Source organism: Thermobia domestica, chromosome 7 (assembly GCF_964235325.1).
Source record: "Thermobia domestica chromosome 7, izTheDome1.hap1.1, whole genome shotgun sequence".
Classification (NCBI taxonomy): Eukaryota; Metazoa; Arthropoda; class Insecta; order Zygentoma; family Lepismatidae; genus Thermobia; species Thermobia domestica.
Genome location: NC_137460.1, coordinates 238,239,034 through 238,254,156, shown reverse-complemented (window position 1 = coordinate 238,254,156; position 15,123 = coordinate 238,239,034).

Genomic DNA, 15,123 nt, shown 5'->3' with positions numbered 1-15,123 from the left:
CACGTGCACTTCTTAATCACGGGTTATGTACGTATGCCTCATCTACACAAATGCACATGTGCATATAACGGCTTAATGACGGGTTATATAAATGCGTTTTTCATCCATGCTAGTGCACATGTGCACGTGCACTTCTTAACCACTGGTTATGTACGTGTGCCTATTCTACGGAAATGCACATATGCACGAAACGGCTTAAACACGGGTTATATAAATGTGTGCTTCATCCATGCAAGTGAACATGTGCACATACATAACTTAGTCACATGTTATGTGCGTGCGCTTCATCTACGCAAATGCACATGTGCATATCACGGCTTATGCACGGGTTATATAAATGTGTGTTTCATCCATGCTAATGCACATGTGCACATGCACTTCTCAATCACGGGTTATGTGCGTGTGCATCATCCACACAACTGCATATGTGCATATAACGGCTTAAGCACGTGATATACACATCTGTGCTTCATCCATGATAATGCACATGTGCACGTGCACTTCTTAATCACGGGTTATCTACGTATGCCTCATCTATACAAATGCACATGTGCATATAACGGCTTAAGGACGGGTTATATAAATGTTCGTTTCATCCATGCGAATGCATATTTGCACATGCACTTCTTAATCACGGGTTATGTGCGTGTGCTTCATCTAAGCAAACGCACATGTGCACATAGCGGCTTAAGCAGTGTTATATAAATGTGTGCTTCATCCATGCTAATGCACTTGTGCACATGCACTTCTTAATCACTGGTTATGTACGTGTGCCTCATCCACGCAAATGCACTTATGCACATAACGGCTTACGCACGTGTTATATTAATGCGTTTTACATCCATGCTAATGCACATGTGCACGTGCACTTCTTAATCACGGGTTATGTGCGTGTGCTTCATCTACGCAAACGCACATGTGCCCATAGCGGCTTTAGCACGGGTTATATAAATGTGCGTTTCATCCATGCGAATGCATATGTGCACATGCACTTCTTAATCACGGGTTATGTGCGTGTGCTTCATCCACGCAAATGCACATGTGCACATAACGGCTTAAGCACGTCTTATATAAATGCGTTTTAAATCCATGCAAATGCACATGTGCACGTGCACTTCTTAATCACGGGATATGTGCGTGTGTTTCATCCACGCAAATGCACATGTGTATATAACGGCTTAAGCACGGGTTATATAAATGTGTGCTTCATACATGCAAGTGCACATGTGTACATGCACTTGTTAATGACTGGTTATGTACGTGTGCCTATTCTACGCAAATGCACACGTGCATATAAAGCTTAAGCACGGCTTATATAAATGTGTGCTTCATGATAATGCACATATGCACGTGCACTTCTTAATCACTGGTTATATATATATATAAATGTGTGCTTCATCCATGCTAATGCACATGTGCACGTGCACTTCTTAATCACGGATTATGTGCGTGTGCTTCATCTACGCAAATGCATATGTGCACATAGCGGCTTAGGTACGGGTGATATAAATGTGTGCTTCATCCATGCAAGTGCACATGTGCACGTGCACTTCTTAATCACTGGTTATGCGCGTGTGTCTATTCTACGCAAATGCACATATGCACGAAACAGCTTAAGCACGGGTTATATACATGTGTGCTTCATCCCTGCAATTGCACATGTGCACATGCATGACTTAGTCACGGATTATGTGCGTGTGCTTCATCCACGCAAATGCACATGTGCATATCACGGCTTATGCACGGGTTATATAAATGTGTGTTTCATCCATGCTAATGCACATGTGCACGTGCACTTCTTAATCACGGGTTATGTGCGTGTGTTTCATCTACGCAAATGCACATGTGTACATAACGGCTTAAGCACGGGTTATGTAAGTGTGTGCTTTATCCATGCAAGTGCACATGTGTACATGCACTTGTTAATCACTGGTTATGTACGTGTGCCTATTCTACACAAATGCACATATGCACGAAACAGCTTAAGCACGGGTTATATACATGTGTGCTTCATCCATGCAATTGCACATGTGCACATGCATGACTTAGTCACGGATTATGTGCGTGTGCTTCATCCACGCAAATGCACATGTGCATATCACGGCTTATGCACGGGTTATATAAATGTGTGTTTCATCCATGCTAATGCACATGTGCACGTGCACTTCTTAATCACGGGTTATGTGCGTGTGTTTCATCTACGCGAATGCACATGTGTACATAACGGCTTAAGCACGGGTTATGTAAGTGTGTGCTTTATCCATGCAAGTGCACATGTGTACATGCACTTGTTAATCACTGGTTATGTACGTGTGCCTATTCTACACAAATGCACATATGCACGAAACAGCTTAAGCACGGGTTATATACATGTGTGCTTCATCCATGCAATTGCACATGTGCACATGCATGACTTAGTCACGGATTATGTGCGTGTGCTTCATCCACGCAAATGCACATGTGCATATCACGGCTTATGCACGGGTTATATAAATGTGTGTTTCATCCATGCTAATGCACATGTGCACGTGCACTTCTTAATCACGGGTTATGTGCGTGTGTTTCATCTACGCGAATGCACATGTGTACATAACGGCTTAAGCACGGGTTATGTAAGTGTGTGCTTTATCCATGCAAGTGCACATGTGTACATGCACTTGTTAATCACTGGTTATGTACGTGTGCCTATTCTACACAAATGCACACGTGCATATAGCGGCTTAAGCGCGTGTTATATAATGTTTTTCATCCATGGAAATGCACATGTGCACGTGCACTTCTTAATCACGGGTTATGTACGTGTGCAGCATCCACACAAATGCACATGTGCATGTAACGGCTTAGGCACGGATTATATAAATGTGTGTTTCATCCATGCAAGTGCACATGTGCACATGCACGACTTAATCACGGGTTATGTGGGTGTGTTTCATCTACGCAAATGTACATGTGCACATAACGGCTTAAGCACGGGTTATATAAATGTGTGTTTCATCCATGCAGGTGCACATGTATACATGCACGACTTAATCACGGGTTATGTGCGTGTGCTTCATCCACGCAAATGCACATGTGTGTTTGCCCGGGTTCTGTATGTGTGCTTCATCCACGCAAATTCACATGTACGGCTTAAGCACGGGTTATGTATGTATGCATCATCCACACAAATGAACATGTGCATATGTACGGCTTATGCATGGAAAGTGCACATGTGCCGTACAGGTACGTGTTGTCTGGGATAGTTCCATTGTGATGTCATTATATTATAATGACAAATATAATATATTCTAAATATAATACATCAATAACTCATCACAAAATATTAAAATAAACACACAGGAATCAGGGTAGGAACATCACGGATATAATTATATATTTATTCAATATTACATAAATGCAGATGTGAACCCCGACAGTTAGTATTTTACAATTAAACATATTATATTTCAAATTCCATTCTCACATCTATTTATTTTCTCAGTGTCTGACCTCTCTCATGGACAGAATCTTAGAGCCTCCGATGAAAAGGAAACAATAAGCATATTAACGCCTTCCATTTTTCTGTGGTGACAAATGAGGCAGATCTATCCCGGGGAAAGGGGCCTAGTCACTCCAGTTTTTTGAGTGACAAAAAATAATTGAAGCTATTACTTAAGATATTTTTGAAACCTTATAGTATACCTATGATAGTCTGGGTTCTGCTTGCCCCCTCCCCACTTTTTACCTTCTAGATCCGCCACTGGTGATAAAGTAAGCAAGTTAATTGATTGGGGTTTAATAAAAGTAAGCAAGTGATTTTACATGGAGAGAATTCATTAGGTATAATTTATTTTGTAAAGTATTCTACGTTGCTCAATTTCTAAGGCTATATGAGCACAGAACAGCACATTAAGGTGTAGTCTGAACCAGTGTAAGACTCTATGACTGGGAATCAAAAATAAGACCACATGCAGTAAACAACACGTTTCAATTATAATGAGATATGTACACAGTACAACACAATTTAAGCTACAATTCAGGAGCCTTCATCCGTATCAGCCTTCATAAAAATAACGGGGAGTAATGCGACGCTAAACATGCAAAAGACAATCATAACTGCTATGCTTATTGTTACAAACTAAAGAGCAGATTTTGCGATGCGTTGATGCAAACTGTTACGGAATGGAGCTCTAGACCAATGTAATGCCTTCAAATTTAAAGGCTTATCCACCAGAAATCAAACAAGAACATCGTAAAGCAGATACGTGTCCATCTCTTCTTATATATTCTGGGCAATATGTGAACGCAACATAGTTTAAAATGCAATTCAAATCACAACAATGCCATCCCAACCATAAAGATAGAGTGCTGTAACATACTTTGTTTGTTACAGATTTGTTTAAAGTGCGTTAACTACGAATTATCTACATATATTTCTCATACTCTCTTAAGTAACCAAAATTTTAATAACTTACGCATATTCCATTATTCATTTGTTGTGGTGGTGGCGTTACGTTACGTTGATTTGCTTATTTCGCACTCCGATGGTCTTCTTGGTAAGTTGTTCGAGTCGCTAAGTTGCATAATTCGAGGATTCGAAGGCATAGGAGAGGGTACGGAAAGTATCTTTCATTAGAGTCATAAGTATTTTCTACTATTTACTTTCATTTATATCTTTTAATTGTTTTGGAGAAAGTTTGTCTGACGATGAGAAAGAGAAACAATCGCTTGTATTCCATTTCGATAGTGAAGTCGTACGTGGAAGTATTTTGTGGAACTGAATGAACAAAGAAGATGGAAACATAACATTGAAATATTTCGCGTGTCCCGAATAATACGGGAATATCCGTTCTAATCTTATTTAAAGAGACTTGTGTTCTGAATTTTTTGAATGTGTAAATGGAATGATGTGTAGCTACGGTGAAAGGAATCATTTTTACGTGTGATTGATATGTAAGTAGCCCAAATATCATGATTCCAGGGTAGTCACATGTTTCTGGACTAGTCGTCAGTATTGTTTCGGCTTCTTATATTAGACTCTCACACAGTAGCTGCAAACCAGGTAACATTTATAAACACTTTGGATGCTAAAATTTATCACTCAAGACGTCTAATGGATTGGGTTGAACATTAAATAACTAAGTCAATGGAAAGAAGCATTCGGAAGGGATTCACGCAAAAATATTACAGTGTTATACTGAATTTAAGTTTGAACAGTAACCTAACTAAATTCTAAACTTCCAAAATTAATTAAAAGATATCATATCATAGAATTCGTAATTATCTGCCAATCCAAACCTAACGTAAAAATAATAATCATACAAATATCCAATGCATTCATAATTTATGGAAATGGTAACATTAATTATATTCAGTTCATCCCGTAATCATCCCGATTAATGCTCTCATTATTTACGTCTCTCTCTATTGTCGTAGGAGATATAGCTGGTTGTGGTAAATGATTATGATATTATATTATTTAGAGTTTCATTTGTCTTTGGTCGCAAAGTTATGTTTTCTTTTCACTTACCAGTTTATGATCTCAGGCAAGAATAGTTTATAACTAAGTGTCTCAGTCGTTACTGCATTTATGTAATAAATCGACAATGTTCGCTTTCTTTTACTAGTAAGCAAGGGCGCCGATTTCTGCGTAAATTTGGGGGGCCCATTCAGATGCAGAAGATATCTATTTGTGGATTTTAAGACAAATTGTATTCAAATTATGCCAAATTCTGTATATTCATAGATACAATAATGGGGCACACATGATCTTTGCCCCCCCAGGATCGGCGTCCTTGTGAGTAAGACTAGTCTTTCGTTAATATGTAAGTTATTCAGATTTTCTTCCACTTGTCACGCAAATGTTTACATCATTCTAATTATGCCGTTTTAGTACTTCTGCGAAGGTTGAGATACCACTGTCACCGTCGTTCTGTCGAGTGTTGCGTCGTCTGCCCACGGTTTCACTTTGGACCTTTGTTACGAAGTCATTAGTATCAATTAATAAACAGGAGTTTTCTGGTTGCCTGGAAGTTGCAATTAGTACTTCAGGTGTGTCTCCGGTTGAATCCTAGTTATTCAAGTCAATTTAGTGGTCCCAGACAGCACAATGCACGTACAATACCCGTATAGTACATGTACAATTGCACGGATGCAACATGTACATCATCTGTATAAATGCACGCCTGTACATGTGATGCACATATACGTCACAAGTCCTATTCAACATCTTCACGTGCACAGGACATGTGCAATACACACTTACACGTCCTGCACAAGTGATTAACACCTACTGCGCAGGTGATTTACAAGTAGCACGTATTCGTTTTACATGTAGTGCACAGGTAATTTACATTTAGGACAGGGGTGATTTATACGTAGCACACAGGTGATTTGCACGCAGTAACCAGGTGATTTACATGTAGGATAAAGGTGATTTACACGTAGCACATAGGTGATTTACACGGAGTACCCAGATGATTTAGATGTACGACAGAGGTGATTTACACGCAGTACCCAGGTGATTTACATGTAGGACAGATGATTTACAAGCAGTACCCAGATGACTTACATGTAGGACACAGGTGATTTCCTATAGTGCAGAGGTGATGTAAAAGCATATTCGAGATGCAACGAAAATCAGAGTTTATATATTTGGTGGCTTACGCAGTAACACCATCTATAACACCAGCTTAGCTTAGCTTAGCTTGAAAGTGTGGTTTTGTGTCGAGTATCGGACAAAAGTCCCTGACTCGATGACAGCTATAGAAAAGAAAATGATTAGACCTGTGGGGGTGAGTTAGAATATGAGATACGACGACGTCATGTGACCTTCAGCTGCAACTGTCGCAGTGAGGGGGAAAGTGTGGGTAAAGAGTTATGCTACAACCGTGGCGTCCTGTAAGTTCGTCGGTGTGTATGCGCTGTGCCAATGGCTGCTATAGCGGGGTTGACGTGGCGGGGGAGGTTGGCCCAAAAACGAGTATGGTGTTGATGTAACACGTCCCGGATAGGATATATGTTTAAGTCCTCTAAAAGTTGACGATTGCGCGTATATCGGTCATGGCCTGTTATGATACGAGCTGCCCTGGTTTGCACACTCTCGACCGTGCGCAAGTGACTGAGTGCCGCATGTTGCCATGCTGGACATGCGTAGGTGATTGTGGACAAAATTACCATTTTAAAGACGTGGAGTCTTGTTTCATGACTTAAGGCACTGCAACGCAGAATAGTATAGAGGGCAGACAATTTTCGAAGGGCTCGGTGTTTAATGTCCCTGAAATGAAGACCAAAAGTAAGGCCTCGATCTAATATAACTCCCAAGTATTTAGCATGCAGACGGTGCGGAACTTCAATGTTGTCATAGTATAAACGATGGATGGCTCTGCTGCGTCTTTTGCTATAGCAGACTGCAACGCTCTTATCCGCGTTGATTTTTAGGCGCCAGATGGTAGCCCAATGTTGAAAGACATTGAGTTGGCGCTGCATGTAGTGGTAGGAAAGACAAAGATTGCTGCTGTTCGTAAAGAAAGCAGTGTCATCGGTGTATGTTGCAGGAAAACAGTGTGGCACAATGGGTAAGTCTGCGGTGTATAAAATGTAAAGCAGAGGCGAAAGAACCGCACCTTGAGGCACACCAGCTTGAATTGGTTTGGGAGCAGACTTGGTCTGTCCCACAGAGACATGGAAAAAGCGATGAAAGAGGTATGAAGTGAGGAGTTTGAGATAAGGTAAAGAGAAACCTTGTAAGCGAAGTTTATAAATGAGGCCTGGTAACCACACTTTATCAAACGCCTTCGAGATATCAAGGTATACACCCACAACATATTGTCGTCGATTAAAAGAGGTAGTCAGGTGGTCGACTACCCTCACTAATTGGCTTGTTGTGCTGTGGTTAGCACGAAAACCAAATTGATGGTGGGGGAGTATATCTAGAGTGGTGACGTGCTCGTGAAGTCGGGCGAGAAGCACTCGTTCGAAGAGTTTGCTCACATGAGATAATAGGCTAATTGGTCTATAGTTTTCTGGGAGAGTCGGATTTTTACCTGGTTTAGGGAGAAGAATGACTTTCGCTTCTTTCCAAGCACGGGGAAAATAGCAAACCTGAAGGATGCCTGTAAATAAAGCAGCAAGATAGAGGAGTAGCTTCCGTGTCCCATGTTTCAGTAGTTCTGGGCGGATCTGATCAACTCCAGGCGCTTTTTTGTTGGGCAAGTGACAAATTTGACGCTCAACTTCCCTTGGTGTTACGACCTCGGGCAGGGGAAGTATTGGTTGAAAATGGAGCATGCGCATAGTGGCCCGAACGTCCTGCTGAATGTGGGGAACGACAGGAGTCGCATTAGGTGTAAACTGGCGCTCTAGAGATGCAGCAAATAGGTCTGCTTGCCCTTGGTCGTCATGTATGACCCCATGCGGACCTTGCAGTATTTGAGTTTGACGAGAAGTCTCTCGGTATAACACCAAAGACATCACTTTCAATGTATATCACAAGAAACGAATAATTGTCAGTGAGAATTTTACTTTTGAAGTTTATTGTTTGCAACGAGCAAAGCTTTAAGTAGTATCTTTGACATGTTTGCCAAGTACAAATAACGCAACATATTCTGCTGTAATCGGTCACGAAAATAATTTTGTAAACCTATGAACTGTCTGACAGTAGTTACAACAGTACAGTGCTGTCACCTGTTGATCTTGTATCCTAGCTCAGCGGACGTTATGGAGTTTCTACAATCATTCAGCTGTCATTCGTCGAAAAGTTTCTATAACACCGCCTGGAGGAAAAACGACACATACCAAAATTGGAGGTTACTTTATATTGTTGATGAGAATGAGAGTAAAAGTATGAAAGTAAAAGTATACACTTACACGGTTTTATGGACGTCTCATTCATACGTGCAGTAGCCGTGCAAATGCACATGTGCACACAACGGCTTAAGCAGCGGTAATTTAAATGTGCTTCATCTTCGTAAATGCACATGTGTACATAACGGCTTAAGCACGGGTGATATAAATGTGCTTCATCCATGCAAATGCACATGTGCACATAACGGCTTAAGCACGGGTTACGTACGTGCGCTGCATCCATGCAAATGCACATGGGTACATAACAACTTAAGCACGGGTTATATAAATGTGTGATTCATCCATGCAAATGCACATGTGCATATAACGGCTTAAGCACGGGTTACATACGTGCACTGCGTCCATACAAATGCACATGTGTACATAACGGCTTAAGCACGGGTTACGTACGTGCGCTGCATCCATTCAAATACACGTGTGTACATAATGGCTTAAGCACGGGTTATATAAATGTGTGCTTCATCCATGCAAATGCATATGTGCACATAACGGCTTAAGCACGAGTTCTGTACGTGTGGTTCATCTACGCAAATGCACATGTGCACGTAACGGCTTAGGCACGGGTTATATAAATGTGTGCTTTATCCGTGCAAATGCACATGTGCACAAGCACGACTTAGTCTCTGGTTATATACGTGTGCATGACCCACGCAAATGCACATGTGCACATACACGAGTTATGTACGTGTGCTTCATCCACGTAAATGCACGTGTACGGCTTATGCACGGGTTATGTATGTGTTCATCATCCACACAAATGCACATGTGCACATGTACGGCTTATGCATGGATAGGGCACATGTGTCGTACACGTACGTGTTGTCTGGGGTAAGATTTATTTGTATGGCATAGACGTGAAACAGATGAATGACATGACATAAATATCCTATTTTCTTCTGGTCTTTTTTGGGGACGCCTGACTAGTAACGGGATATTTACACTTCCGGGTGCCGACACGCGTTTTGGCGGGACGTTATAAATAATCCTATTTAATTATGTATGTAATGTGATATGTAAAAGTACAAGTTTTCATGTAGATTACTTTATTTTATAAATTCCGTTGTGCTTGTTACCATCTTATCGCCTCCTATCAGAATTGCTAGGATCCCGAGCCAGGGTTGATATAATTGGGCTAATGTTAGACTGATCTTTTACAGTTTTCACCTTTAATTTCATTTGCTGTGAAGGCTCCTAAAGTAAGTCCAGTATATGGATGTAAGTTAGCAGACGGAAAAGTTTGTTTCAAAAGTTTCAAAATTTCCTAATCAATTAAATTTAGTTCTGCTCCAGAATCTACTGTACATCGTAATTCCACGCTAGAAATATTCCGTTTTATTACGTGTGAAGGGGAGAAATAGTAATCAGAAGAACACATAGTCATCTTCTACCATAAAGTTGACATGGAATTCTAGAAGAGAATTTCTAGAAACAAATAGGATATGTGACGTTACAGAACAATATTTCTTAAGGGGTCTTTTTCTTCGGAGCTCACCGGTCCGTTATTCGTTGGTAGCTGCGAATCATGTTTTCAAAACCATTTACGTGTTTTCGTGAATTTATTTCTCCTTCATCATCGTTACTAGTTATCTCTCTAGGATCGTCACTTTGTTCTACATGATTATTAGTATGATTATTTTTGTACCGATTTCCCCTTCCTCGAAAACGTTAATTTCGAATATTTCCTCGAAACGAGTTTTGATTATAATTATAGTTATTGTAATAATTGTTAGAACTCAGAATACTCATAATTTTTCCTTTCAGACTGACAACTACTATCTACCTTTTTTTCCTGATTGGTATTTTTGTTTGAAGATTTCATAATCCTGTCTAACGAGCCGCCTTTTCCGAGAAGAAGGTTCAAATTCGGTACGAGAACCGGTAAGGTAGAGAGGTGAAAGTAGATTCCCAATCTGAATCACCAAATATACTAAGTTTTGACTTGGATTTACCGTCAACAATCTCATCATCATAGGATAAACTTCTTAAAATTAAACCAGAAAGTTCTTGGAAAGTAGGATTTTCCGTAATATTGAAGTACGTCTCAAGTAAGAACCAATTGAATTCAAGCAAGGAAGAATATTTGTTTTTATCAAATTTTAAAGAGTGAAGATATCTATTTTGCATTAGTTCTGTCTTTTCATTACATTATTGACTTTTGAACAACTAGATACAATCACCGAGCGATCGAATTTCATGGGGTACGGACTGAATCGAAACTTCAGATCCGTCTCGCAGACAACTTTGAAAAACCCTAATCTTTTCAAAATCCGAAACAGGATACATGTCTATGCAACGTTTAAAATTCCTGAGGAAGGCTCTGGATGCACCAGGTCGCACTTCTCCAAATGTGGGGTAAAAGCTATGATCTTTTAATGTGATTGGTTTAGATTCATTACTGACGTGTTGACTAGAAAACCTAGGCCAATTGGAACAGTTACCAAAAGGACTTAAATTGGACACATTATAAAAAGGTTTGAGACTCCGACTTGCCGGATTACCAAGAGAATTACCCCAATCAGACTGATCCAGGAAAGGGTGTTTCGGAGTCGAATAACTAGAAGTCCAATTAGACATGGTATACACAGGAGGATTGCTATACAAAGATTGGTACCGTATTTCCGACAGTATTCGCAAAAGTATCAGAATTAAAAGGAGACCTCTTTAATGGTACACTAGAGATAGGTTTCGGGAAACAATAAGTCTTATATGATGTAGTAACACCACTGGGTAAAGTCCTGTTCGCATGCAACGCCGGCAGACCACAATCCCCAAATCTGATCCTCTCAGCAGATATTCTATCCGCACCGACGTCTGTAAAACACTTTCTTAGGAACGAAATTATCATCTTCCCCTTCAGCTTCAACACTCATCTTTATCGAAGTCAACGAATGAACTCTAGCCACTTTAACATCCCTTTGGAGTTGATCATAACGAAGCTCGAGTCTTTGTTGAAGATCAGACTCGTTTGGTCAAACTTTTATGTTCATCACAAACCGATTCGAGGATGGTAGCAGTAGCTTCATAACCTTCTTTTACTGAAGCTATATCTTTACTGTTAGCATTTACAAGCTCAGGTAACTTTCGCAGTTCGCTCTGCAGTTGTTCTGCCGTTTGACTTACTTTCAAGAGGTCGCTTCCGACATTTTGCAGTCGAGCCTCTTGGTTTAACTGCGACGCCGCTACCGTATTAATTTGCTCGCGTAATCTATTAAATTCTTCACCTATTTCGCTTTGTGCCTCTAGCTTAACCTCATTAATCCTAGCTTCTAAAACTAATACGTGATCACTTAAACGATCGACTTTCTTACAAACTTCATTTACTTCCTTATGCAATTTGTCCCATTTTCCATTACCTTGATCATGCTGTTTATCAAACTTTTCTTTTAAGTTTTGCTACAGTGCGAGCAAGCGTGTCTCAATAGAACTCTCTAATCCACTAATCGGGGATGAAGCAGCTACAGGGGATTTCGGAACACCCTGTTCATCATTTTCGTTTGGCTTAATCACGCAAATATCCTTTTCTCAACTTTTTCGTTTTTTTCAGTACTTGACAAGCCTGTAAATCCACTGATACGACTCTCGACTTATTAACTTAAAACATGCTATCGGATTCTTTTATTCCGACACAACGAAAGTGATACCACCGAGTGCACTATTCAAAAACTACTGATTCCTCTCGCTCAGTGTTTTCTGATATTACAGACCTGAAGCTTTGATTACAACAGGCATACTACCTGTCAGAGTCGGAACTAGTCACCTGAAACACGTTCAGGTGTTGACATTTTGTAGTCACAGTTCAACAGTACCACAGAAGATATATATATATAATAAACACAAAACCAAACTTCCATCAGAGGGAACCCAGACCGTGAAACCGAGTCAGCACCCGGCACCGAACCATCCATTTTGCTCTCATTCTCTTTCTATTTTCTGTAATGTTACCTTTCTACTCTCGTTCCTACCACAATCCTACTGGTGGTAAAATCCTTTGCTGGAACGCCAAAAACTTAAATGATAAGTCTAATTTTGGCCCAATCTTATCAACCCTGGCTCGGGATCCTAGCAATCCTGATTGGAGCCGATAAGATACGCATCGGAATAACAAGCGCATCGGAATTTATAATACTAGTTTTATAAAAACAATGATTTCAGAACCAAGATCTTACCTACAGGAGATCCAGCGCGGATAGAAGAACAAATTTTAAAAATCCTTTTTAGATAGCAAATGCTTTGAAACAAATTTCATTACCTTATATCTTAAGCTAATGTTTAAACTTCAAATGATCTCATCAATATCTCTTAAGGTGTACATCAATTATGCAACAACTTAATATCCAATATCACAGTAAGAAGGTATCACAGGGTTTGATATCACAGTACATTAACATATAGTTGCAAATATCCAAAAGAAAAATGAATCAATTACAATTACTAAAGTTAGCATGTTTGTACAAGTAACGCTTGGTTAACTTTCATTCAATTCATTCATTGTTTATTCATCCATGTCGTACATTATTGGTCAGAGACCAGTACATAGGACTTGTCAAATAATAAGAAAACATTTCAATATAATTGATTTACATTATTTTACAAACTATCACCCAAGTATTCATTAATATGATAATACATTTTGTTACACAAAAAATTAAATAGTTCATTTTGGAAATTTCGTATGTTTTTGATAAGGCGGATTTCCATGCCCGCGTTAGAACGGAAGCATCACATGTAGCGTATTCATCGTAAATTATTTTCGTTTTCATACATCCGTGCGTGTATTGCGCCAAATTACTACTCGCTAGCTAATGCGCATGCGTAAAATAGAAAGTTTGCGACTTTAGTTTGTGATAATGGATTCCCGAAGGAGAGCTATCGTTTTAGCTGGAATATATTATATTTCAAAACGCCGCCGTCAGAAGTATGTTAGGAAAATGTGGTGGGCTCACCCCATTTTCCAGCTTCGACGAGAATACGGAATATACAGGAACCTTTTTTTGAATTAAAATCCGATCAGGATAAATTTTATAAAACAAATAAAAATATTTATAAATCATACTAAAGCATGTTTCAAATTACATTGCTTTTATTTTATATAGGGATTGATAATTTGTACATACCAGTTATTGTATGAACTATCTATTGTTCCCGGTAATACAACTAATTATTTGGTCTAGGAATAAGTCGTGCGGTTGGTACGCACACATTGAAGCTGTAGTACAAACACAAAATACATAAATACCTTAAGAAAAATATTGTCCATCGCTAGCCACCACTTTCGCCCATCTGTCAGGCAATGTACGGATTCCGTGGCGAAAGAAGTCCTCATCCTTGGAAGCGATCCAGTCAGAGACCCATGTTTCGATATCTTCTGAAGAAGTAGACCGCTGTCCAATCAAATCGTTGTTCATACAATCGAACAAGTAGTAGTCCGAAGGAGCAACGTCTGGTGAATACGGCGGGTGGGGTAAAACTTCCCATCCGACATTTTCTAAATAGGTTTTGACCGGTTTTGCGACATGTGGGCGAGCGTTATCATGTTGAACAATAAGTTTATCATGTCTGTTCTCCCATTCTGGTCGTGTTCTGGCCAGAGCTTGCTTCAAACGCATTAATTGTCGTCGATAACGTTCTCCATTCATAATTTCACCCGGTTGCAGCAGCTCATAGTACACCACACCTTTCATATCCCACCATATGCACAGCATAACCTTTGCACAGTGAATATCTCGTTTTGGTTGTGATGGACCTGGTTCACCTGGTTTCACCCAGGCCTTTTTTTCGTTTAGGGTTCTCGTAATGGATCCACTTCTCATCACCCGTAATAATTCGATGCAGAAATTCCTTTCTGCTCTGTCGTTGAAGCAGCAATTCGCAAATGGTTTTTCGTCTTTCAACGTCTCTGTCTTTCAATTCATGTGGAACCCAATGTGACATCTTTTGAATCATTCCCATGGCTTTCAAGCGTTTGGAGACTGTTGTTTGATCAACGCCTAGTGCTGCTGCAAGTTATTCCTGCGTTTGACACGAATCCTGCTCGAGCAATGCTGTCAATTCTTCGTCTTGAAATTTTTTTGGCTGTCCAGCTCGCTCTTGGTCTGCCAGTTGCACTTTTCTGCATGTTAAAGTAATGCAGCAGGACACCCCGCAAAAACACTTTATCAGGCACAAATTGCGCCATGTTCACTTAACTACAAACTGGTGTTGTTGACGCTTTAATCCACTGCCCTATACTACGAACGATACGCGATGACAGGGGTTTGCAACACATGTGTGGATACACGG